Raw genomic sequence first — 11369 nt, 5'->3', positions numbered from 1 at the left:
TTGTTAACTCTTTAATAAAAGCCAATTATAATTACTTAAATCCTTTATTGGTAAAGTAAAAACATAACTACAAACATTTTTTATTCAATACATGCAAAAAATACATAAACTTAATCTGTGCAAATTTAATTTATTTTTACTTTTAGGGGCTTGGGGGTGTACATTGTCCTAAAGTTACAGATTTTACTGAGCAAATAATTCTTTAAAAGCTTATTTTTTTTATCAAATAATGTTTTGTTTAACTCAGGATTTGTAATGTTCTGTTGTCGTTTAGGTTATTTGTTCAGTTTAGTTATCTTTTCTGTCTTAGGATTTATTTCTGTTTCTTGTTTTGGATTTATGCTTAGCCTGTTTTTGTTATCTGGGGTCCGTTCTTCGTACGTCGCTAACTCAGTTAGCAGGATTTCATTGTTGACGATTTGGCATGATCTTGGATCGTTTGGTTCTTCGAAAGACTTCCTGCACTTGTTGTCATAGCAACATGTGCGCCAGCTTAAGCCTGCTCGAGAGCAGGCTTATTTCTTGTAAACAAGATTAGATCACGGCTGTATAAGCGGAGGAGATAGGGAAGTCTGTCGTAGCCATGTCCATTTTTACGACAGCAACCTGTTGCGGAAGGTGCAAGAATAATTTGCAGAGTTTTTCGAATTAATCGCGTATTGCGCAATAGACAGGATCCTTTAGCGCAGCGCGACAGTGAAATTGTAGAGAGATTTCTCTTGGTGGCTGTTATAAACAGACAAACATCATTTAACAGTGGCTTTTAAAGAGGAAAAAGTGATGTTGGAGCCATAAATATAAAATATTTAAGTGATTTGTATGATAGTTTGCTTTTTATTTTTTATCATATTCAGTAAGAAGATTTGTTCGGTCCATTTTATTGTGAAGTTTAGTTTTACTTTGAAAGGCTTGCTTCCTGTCGAGCCGTATATTGTATTAAAAAAAAAACTATGGACGGATTATCTAGACACGGAGCAATACAGTTTTACCGTGTAAACTGTGGACGACTTGGAAAAGGAAGATTTTCGTTTTTTATGGATAAAGATTTTTTTTGTTAAAATTCCCAGTTTGCACATGTCCTTTACTTCCAGTGTCTAAGGAATGACACTGAAATTTGGATCTCTTGACATAACAAGTGCCTTTTTAAAATAAAGCGTAATAATTAAAGGCTACCATTTTGTAGAATATTCTTGTATTTCACTTTTACTTGTCCCCATGTTCTAGTGGGTCCCGTGGAGGCTCTGATATAAAAGAACAAATAATATCAAATTATTAAAATGCAAAAATACATACTGTAGAATGTGATAGAAACATCTACCATGGACAGTATTTACCCTCTCTCCTGGCTTTAACAGATTTTGAGGTGTTTTAATTAATGACTCAAATTCAGCATAACCTTCCAAGCTCTTGTTCTGCTTGGGAGAAAAACTGTGGGCGTTCTTTGGCCATGCTGAACAGCCAATAGCAGCGTTGCTGATCAATGTTTCTACTATCGATACATTTCCCCTTTTAAACAAACGCATGAACGTGCAGTTGTCTCAGATAACTCAATCCAGCCATACTAATCATAAACAACAGGTGTGTTTGAAGAACCCACTTAGCCGGATCACGATTAGCCGGATGAAATCATCTTGGATGTGTCATTTGATCTCGGATGTTTTAAGCAACATACGAAGAACGGACCCCTGGCCTTTGTTGTTAGTTTTTATTTCAGCCCGTGTCCGTTTAGTCTTATTCCTTACCTTAGGTTTTTGTTTATCAATCTTATGCTCCCTTTATCACCTCCACCTGTTTTTGTTAATTAGCCCCGCCCGGCTCTCCTGTTCTATTGCCTATTTAAGCCCGTCTTCGTTTTCGGTTAGTTGCCGGAATATCTCCACTTGTCCCTGTCCGCTACCTCCTGGTAAGAGCATTGCAGCCTCTGTTTAAATTCTCTGTCTGTTGCCCTGCATGATCTCTCCTGTTTTTGAGTTTGTCCCAGCCTTTGCCTTTTTGTCAACCTGGAGGATCCATCAGTTCGGTTTTTTTTTGGCTGACGTCACTTCCGGTTTGCGGTAAGGCGTATTGTATCACTTCCTGTTTTCACTGCGTGAGCAACGGTTTGTTGCTCCAGATTCTCTCGCTTTTATCTTTAATCTCTTTGCTGTAACATCTGTTTCTAACACATAAGCACTTTTAAAACATTTTCTGTTGCTGCACATCACGCTTGGGAACTCCTCGTGTTTCACGGTTTGCTCTCTTGGCGTGGTAGAAGACTTTAGCCTAGCCTAGCTTTAGCTCCACAATGGCTTCCTCTCCTACTATTACTTCAGCTTCTCCGTCTCTGACTAAGTCTCCCCTTATCTCCTGCTCTCTGTGTCAGATGTTTAGCTATTCCTCTGCCTCCTTTAGTGATAATGGTACTTGTAATAAATGTAGTGTTTTTGTAGCTTTGGAGGCGAGGGTGTCAGAATTAGAGTCCCGGCTCCGTGCTATGGAAAGACCAGCTGATAGCCGCCCCTCTGCTAGCGCGGAGCCACATAGACCTAGCGTTAGTTCACTTAGTGGTCCTCCAGAAGCACCCGAGCAGCCGGGTAAGCAGGCCGGCTGGGTGACAGTTCGTAGGAAGCATAGCTCTAGATTTCAGCCCCCAGTTCACCACCAACCCGTCTGCGTTTCAAACAAATTTTCCCCACTCAGCGACACACCTGCTGAGAAGCCGATCCTGGTTATTGGGAGCTCAATAGTCAGACACGTGGCACTAGAGACACCAGGGACCATAGTTAAATGCCTGCCAGGGGCCAGAATACAGTAAGATTGTTATTCACGCTGGCGGTAATGACACCCGATCACGCCGATCGGAGGTCACTAAAGTTGGTGTTGCTTCGGTGTGTGAGTTTGCTAAAGCAATGTCGGACTCCGTAATTTTCTCTGGTCCCCTGCCTGATTTGACCAGTGATGACATGTTTAGCCGCATGTCATCATTCAACCGCTGGTTGTCTAGGTGGTGTCCTGAAAACGACGTGGGCTACATTGATAACTGGAGAACTTTCTGGGGAAAACCTGGTCTGATCCGGAGAGACGGCATCCATCCTACTTTGGATGGTGCAGCTCTTCTTTCTAGAAATCTGGCCGGATTTATTAGTCCTCCTAAATGCTGACAACCCAGGGTCCAGACCAGGAAGCAGAGCCGTAGTTTAACACACCTCTCTGCAGCTTCTGTACTGTTACCCATCCATTATCCTATTGAGACGGTGTCTTTCCCACGGCCAAAACTTAACAGATCAAAAACTTATCTAAAAAGGAACAAATCTTAAAAACCTAAAATCAATACGGTTCACCTTGAACCTAAAAATAAAACAATTAAATGTGGTCTATTAAATATAAGGTCTCTCCCTCCAAAGACTTTGTTAGTTAACGAATTGATTTCTGATAAACAGACTGATTTGTCTTGTCTCACAGAAACCTGGCTACAAGAGGACTACGTTAGTATAAATGAGTCAACTCCCTCCAATTATTCAAATTTCCACATTCCCAGATCTGTGGGAAGAGGAGGAGGAGTGGCAACCATCTTTCAGTCTGATTTATTAATTAGTCCCAGGCCAATTAATAACTACAGTTCTTTTGAACATTTAACCCTCAGTTTCCCTCATCCAAACTGCAAAGCAATAAAACCTCTTCTGTTTGTTGTTTTGTATCGTCCACCAGGCCCTTACACTCAGTTTTTGGATGAGTTGTCAGATTTCTTATCTGATTTGGTGTTAAATACTGATAAGGCTATTATAGTGGGTGATTTTAACATCCATGTTGACACAGAATGTGATAACCTTAGTGTAGCCTTTAAAACTATCCTAGATTCAATTGGTTTTGCTCAAAATGTGCATAAACCGACGCACTCTTGGCTCCATACTTTAGACCTTGTGCTGACATATGGCATTGATTGTGAAGAATTAACAGTATTTCCTCACAACCCTGTCCTATCTGATCATTTTTTAATAACATTTGAGTTTAATCTAACTGAGTTCTCCACCCCCAAAAGAGGGTTCCATTATAGTAGATCTTTATCGGATAATGCTGTATCAAAACTTAAAGAGTCTGTCCCCTTTTTAATATCCTCCGTATTGCAGAAATGCCCTGTAGATGGCAGCAATGTTGTTTCTTCCAATTCACAAATAGATGTCTTTGTAAACGGTATGACTTCGTCATTGCGTTCTGCATTAGACAATGTAGCTCCCTTGAAAAAGAAGGTGATTATTCACAGGAAGCTGGCTCCTTGGTTTAATTCAGAGCTGCGTTCCTTGAAGCACAATGTTAGGAAATTGGAGAGAAAATGGCGCTCTACACACCAAGAGGAATCCTACTTAATCTGGAAGAACAGTCTATTGTTGTATAACAAGACCCTTCGCAGAGTTAGAGCAGCATATTTTTCATCATTAATTGAGGAGAATAAGAATAATCCTAGATTTCTCTTCAGTACAGTTGCCAAACTTACCCAGAGCCACAGCTCTGTTGATCCATCCATTCCCTTAGCTCTTAGCAGTAATGATTTTATGGGATTCTTCATAAATAAAATTGATTCCATTAAAAATAAAATAATTGGCATCCTCCCAAACATGATTACCTCATCCTCAGTAAGTGAGGCAGCATTGGAGGAATCCTTAGAACCTGCGCAGTGTCTGAACTGTTTAAAAGCAGTAGAGCTTTCTGAGCTATCTAAAATTTTAGCTTCATCTAAACCTTCTACCTGTATGTTAGACCCAATCCCAACCAAGTTGTTTAAGGAGGTATTCCCTCTGATCAGTGGTCCTATTTTAGACATGATTAATCTATCCTTGGTAAATGGATATGTACCACAGGCTTTTAAAGTAGCTGTTATTAAACCTTTACTTAAGAAACCATCTCTTGATCAAGATGAGTTAGTAAATTACAGACCTATATCTAATCTTCTTTTCTTATCTAAAATTCTTGAGAGAGTAGTTGCTAATCAACTATGTGAACATTTACAAAGTAATGACCTACTTGAGGAGTTTCAGTCAGGCTTCAGAGCTCATCATAGCACTGAAACAGCTCTGGTGAAGGTCACCAATGATATTCTCATGGCCTCAGATAATGGACTTGTGTCTATACTTGTCCTGTTAGATCTCAGTGCTGCATTTGATACAGTTGATCACAATATTCTCCTACAAAGACTTGAGCATACTGTAGGGATTAAGGGAAAAGCATTAGGCTGGTTTAAATCTTATCTGTCGGACAGATTCCAGTTTGTTCATGTTAATAATAAATCTTCCTCAAACTCTAGGGTCACTTGTGGAGTACCACAGTGTTCAGTCCTTGGACCAATTCTATTTACTATATATATGCTTCCGATTGGCAAAATTATCAGACAGCATGGGATTAATTTCCACTGTTATGCTGATGACACTCAGCTATATTTATCCATAAATCCTGATGAATCCAATCAGTTACTTCGACTGCAGTCATGTCTTGATGACATCAAAAGCTGGATGACTTTAAATTTCCTGCATTTAAATTCTGACAAGACAGAAGTTGTAATCTTTGGGCCAGAGTCTTCAAAAAATAAAGTTCTTAATCAATCCCTTAATCTGGATGGCATTAACTTGGCCTCTGGTAATAAAGTTAAAAATCTTGGTGTTTTCGACCAAGACATGTCATTTAAATCCCATATTAAACAGGTTTCCAGAGTTTCCTTTTTTCACCTCCGGAATATCGCCAAAATTAGAAAAATTCTGTCCAGGAGTGATGCTGAAAAACTAGTCCATGCATTTGTTACTTCAAGGCTGGACTATTGTAATTCTTTACTATCAGGAAGTCCACAAAATGCAGTTCGAAGTCTTCAGCTGATTCAAAATGCTGCGGCAAGAGTTCTGATGAAAATCAACAAGAGGGATCATATGTCTCCAATTTTAGCTTCCCTTCATTGGCTTCCTGTTAAATCAAGAATAGAATTTAAAATTCTTCTTCTAACGTATAAAGCCCTTAATAATCAAGCTCCATCATATATCAGAGCTCTGATTACCCCGTATGTTCCTAACAGAGCACTTCGCTCTCAGACTGCAGGTCTGCTGGTGGTTCCTAGAGTCTCTAAAAGTAGAATGGGAGGCAGATCCTTTAGCTATCAGGCTCCTCTCCTGTGGAACCAACTCCCAGTTTTGGTCCTTGAGGCAGACACCCTATCTATTTTTAAGACTAATGTTAAAACTTTCCTTTTTGACAAAGCTTATAGTTAGAGTGGCTCATACCCTGAGCTATCTCTATAGTTGTGCTGTGATAGGCCAAGGCTGCTGGAGGACATCAGGGTCTAATTTTCTCACTCTACTGATTTCTACTGTTCTTCAGTCTACTGTTCTCCAGTTTTGCATTGTATTACATTGAAATGTCATCATTTCAGCTTTTAACTTTTTGCTCTCTCTCTTTTTCTTCATAGTAGGTACACCTGGTCTGGCGTTCTGTTAACTGTGACATCATCCAGAGAAGACGGCTCACCCACTACTACCATCTAATGTAGAACAAATTACTAGATCAATGTGTGCTTCTGTGCTTTTTTGTTTCTCTTGTTGTGTCTCTGTTCTGTCTTCTGTAACCCTAGTCGGTCGAGGCAAATGACCGGTCATACTGAGCCCGGTTCTGCCGGAGGTTTTTCCTTCCCGTTAATGGGTGGTTTTTCTTCCCACTGTCGCTTCATGCTTGCTCAGTATGAGGGATTGCAGCAAAGCCATGTACAATGCAGATGACTCTTCCTGTGGCTCTACGCTTCCCCAGGAGTGAATGCTGCTTGTCGGGACTTTGATGCAATCAACTGGTTTCCTTATATAGGACATTTTTGACCAATCTGTATAATCTGACCCAATCTGTATAATATGATTAAACTTGACTTTGTAAAGTGCCTTGAGATGACATGTTTCATGATTTGGCACTATATAAATAAAATTGAATTGAATCATCTCTGTCAATAAATAACTTTTTTAGCATCAGCTCCGTGTTTGGCTAAACTTTGGATTCACCACAAGCAATTCATTACAGGATTTGCATTGTGAATGGGTTGAAACACATACCAAATGTTGTTCTAAATTAGTTAAGCTAGTTTAACCTCATCCACTTTCTTTGAGATGAACTTTGGTTCTTTGACTTAGATCTGCAGTGATCCAGGATTCACTGAATCGTTCTGATGACGATAAACCCTTTTAATTGTCTTTTGTGTGGACATAGTTCCGTCATTTCTTTCGTAATTTCTTTTCTGTCATTTCTTCATTTTGCTTAGTAGTTTCCTTTAGGTTTCACTAGTCTAGTAGAGAGGATTTGTTGATTGGAATATGGTGTTAATTCAGATAAACAGCATTAGCTCATTTTATTTGTGTTAATAAATTCTTGAACTTGAAGAGAAGTTGTCATTCCTTTATTCTATATGTGTGCTTAGTTTGCTGTTTAAAGAAGCCAGTACTCAAATCATTCCTTTCGACTAATGTCCTAATATCAGCTGTTTGGGCTGTTATTCACCAGATAATACCTAACAGACAGAGAAATAGTTATTAAACATTAAATAACTTAGAACAATGTGTAATTGAAAAACATTTTGTTGAGCAGATTTATGCTCTGGGGGAACAATAACTGGGTCCCCTGCTTTAAATACTTAGCAGGACATCCCTTTATCTTCTCCTATCACATTTCTTAGGGGTGGAGCAAACAGAGAGGGGGAGATCAGGTTTTCTGGACAATTTAGATCCAGAAACAAGTAAGGAGGATAAGTTTGTGTCTGGTGAACCAAATCTGTCTTGATTTGGGTAAATGAGCTGGATCTTTATCTGGTCTGGGCTCATTTTCAATTTTCCGACAGAGGACTATTAATTTTTTTAACTTAAGATGTCCTTGTAGGTTAAAAACTTCATGGTGCCATGCCTTCTAGAGAAGGCTCCCAGGGTTTTTGGCAGACAAACAAGCACCATAGATCCTCCACCGCACTTAGCAGTGCTGATGGTCTTTTAAACAATTTCACCTGTTTCATCTTATAAGTAGACTATAGCTCTTTTTCATGTTAACTTTTGTGATGGTAAGATTATTTTTTCCCCCTGCCTCTCAAAAACTCGGTTGATATTTAATAGATGCTATGGAAACTTGGTGACCTCGCTAATCTCCTCGCTGTGCATGATAAGATAAATGTTGAACTATGGAGGGCCAAAAGTGGCATGCAGACCCAAATGAATACGTAATATAATGAATGTTGACATACATGATAATTTAAATAAAACTGGAAATACATTCATTTAATTATTCTACACATGATTGTTTCTGTGACAGCAAAAACTTTAAAAAAAATGATCAGATAATCAGAAAATATATCCTAAAATGACCTTTTGTGATGCTACACTGGGTAGAAGATCTAAGTTTCAACCAAATGACAGTTTCTACAGGAAATGCACTCTTTACACAAACTTACATTTTATTAGAACCAAAACATTTCTGAAAAATCCTCAAAATATGGAGCAGTGAACTTTTCAAAATCAGTAAATAGGTGGAGGAGGTCAAAGGTTAGATTTACAGCTCTGCTCCTTATACTGCAGGCTGTAAAAACTTGATAACACTCCCTCTTCTTCCTGCTCTCCAACACAGCTTGAGGCTGGGTGGAGCCAACATCTGCTGAGGCTGAAAGCTGATTGGCTGCAGCCTCTCTGCTCTGACACATCATCAGATCAGAGCTCAAATCTCTTTCTGTTATCAGGAAGTGAAAATCACGCAGTCACTGTGACTGAGAGGAGAAATGGAGCAGAACCAGCTGGACCGAGAAACCATCTCCTGTTCGATCTGTCTGGATCTACTGAAGGATCCGGTGACTACTTCCTGTGGACACAGCTACTGTATGAAGTGTATCAAAGCACACTGGGATGGAGAGGATCAGAAAGGAATCCACAGCTGCCCTCAGTGCAGGGAGACGTTCATACCGAGGCCTGCTCTGAAGAAAAACACCATGTTAGCAGCTTTAGTGGAGCAGCTGAAGAAGACTGGACTCCAAGCTGCTCCTGCTCATCACTGCTATGCTGGACCTGAAGATGTGGCCTGTGATGTCTGCACTGGAAGAAAACTGAAAGCCATCAAATCCTGTTTAGTCTGTCTGGCCTCTTACTGTGAGAAACACCTTCAGCCTCATTATGATTCAGCTCCATTAAAGAAACACAAGCTGGTGGAGCCCTCCAAGAACCTCCAGGAGAACATCTGCTCTCATCATGATGAGGTGATGAAGATGTTCTGCCGTACTGATCAGAAGTGTATTTGTTATCTCTGCTCTGTGGATGAACATAAAGGCCACGATACAGTCTCAACTGCAGCAGAAAGGACGGAGAGGCAGAGAGAGCTCCAGGTGAGACGGGAAAACATCCAGCAGAGAATCCAGGACAGAGAGATAGATGTGAAGCTGCTTAAGAAGGACATGGAGGCCATCAACCGCTCTGCTGATAAAACAGTGGAGGACAGTGAGAAGATCTTCACTGAGCTGATCCGTCTCATCAAGAAAAGAAGCTCTGATGTGAAGCAGCAGATCAGATCCCACCAGGAAACTGAAGGGAGTCGAGTCAAAGAGCTTCAGGAGAAGCTGGAGCAGGAGATCACTGAGCTGAAGAGGAAAGACGCTGAGCTGAAGCAGCTCTCAGACACAGAGGATCACAACCAGTTTCTCCACAACTACCCCTCACTGTCAGCACTCAGTGAGTCTACACACTCATCCAGCATCAAGATCCGTCCTCTGAGCTACTTTAAGGATGTGACAGCGGCTGTGTCAGAGCTCAGAGATAAACTACAGGACATCCTGAGAGACGCAAGGACAAACGTCTCACTGAGACTGACTGAGGTAAATGCTTCACTCTTAGAACCAGAACCAAAGAGCAGAGCTGGATTCTTGAAATATTCATGTGAAATCACACTGGATCCAGACACAGCACACAGTTATCTGTTACTATCAGAGGGGAACAAGAAGGTCACAAGGTTGAATCAACCTCAGTCTTATTCTAATCACCCAGATGGATTCAGTGATTGTCTTCAGATTCTGAGTAGAGAGAGTCTGACTGGACGTTATTACTGGGAGGTGGAGAGGAGAGGGAAATTTATGTAGCAGTTTATGTTTACATTGCATACCAGCAATTACATTGAATATCAGCAGAGCAGGCGGGGATGAATGGGGATTTGAATGGAATCACAAATCTTGGGTATTAGATTGGGACCAAAACAGTCTTCAATTTGGTCACAACATCTGGACCTTAGTCTAAGATCCAGTTTCCTCCAGAGTAGGAGTGTACCTGGATCACAGAGCAGGTATTCTGTCCCTACAGTGTCTCTGAAACCATAACTCTCCTCCACAGAGTCCAGACCACGTTCACTCAGCCGCTACATGCTGGAGTTTCAGTTGGTCTTAGAGATTCTGCTGAGTTCTGTAAACCCAAATAGACAGAATCCACAGAAGGTTCAGTTAGTTTGATTCTAATTTCTAATTCTCCAGCAGATGTATTTTCTTAATCATTATTGTTTTATGTCTAAACTGCACATAAACAAATAGAGATTGTCAAAACTTTTTTTCTTTATACCTGATGTTCTGGTTGTGTTGAATTTGGTAATTTCTCAAAATTTTTTATCTAAAACAGCTCCACCCACACCACGGCTCACGTGCTTGGCCGCCTCGTCTGCAGCTCCTGCCGCTACTACCGCAGCAGCAGCTGGAGTTCCTGCAGGAGCAGGTGTCAGGAAGATCAGAGACAGGAAGACCCAGGTTTTAACCAGACAAAGAGGTTTCAGATAAAGCAGGTTAATTATTAGTTATCGGCAAAACAGTGGTCAAAATCATAATCCAAAAATTATACAAACAAAGGCAGTCCAAAAAACTCATACTGGGAGGTGGCAAACTTAAATGATCCAGAAGTAGACAGTACAGGAAAAAATGTGGAACTTAAACTCACCGGACACTTGACATGGAAAGACACAACTGACATGACTAGAATTGACAATGAACTGGCAGGGAAGTGGCAGAGGAGGGAGGCTTAAAAAGGCAGGAGAACAAAGGAGAGAGAGAGAGCCAATTAACCATAAACAGGTGGATGTAATCAGAGGTTGGGAAAGAGGCTGCAGGAGGAACCGAGCTGACAGAAAACACATGGAAAGGAACAGACACTAGACCAACCCTAGAACATAAATAACCACGAAGAACGAACCTAAGATAGAAGATAAACTAAGACTACACAGAGCACCGAAAGGAGATCAGAACTAAATACAAAGACCGGGTAAATTAAAACAGTACAGAAGCTGAAGACTCTAAAACCAGACAGAACAGAAACAAAACCTGAGGTGGAAGACAAGACTAGCTGATCAAATAATAAACATAAACCAAAACAAAA

The 11369-nt window shown here is 40.5% G+C and overlaps 1 pseudogene; it reads left to right on the top strand.

Annotated features, from left to right (window-relative positions):
• Positions 1 to 8752: 8752 nt before the first annotated feature.
• On the top strand, positions 8753 to 10537 carry LOC118557077 (annotated as a pseudogene).
• The last annotated feature ends 832 nt before the right edge of the window (positions 10538 to 11369 follow it).

The sequence above is a fragment of the Fundulus heteroclitus genome, chromosome 22 (assembly GCF_011125445.2).
Source record: "Fundulus heteroclitus isolate FHET01 chromosome 22, MU-UCD_Fhet_4.1, whole genome shotgun sequence".
Classification (NCBI taxonomy): Eukaryota; Metazoa; Chordata; class Actinopteri; order Cyprinodontiformes; family Fundulidae; genus Fundulus; species Fundulus heteroclitus.
The sequence above is the reverse complement of the archived record's forward strand: the minus strand, read 5'-3'. Positions and strand labels throughout refer to the sequence as shown.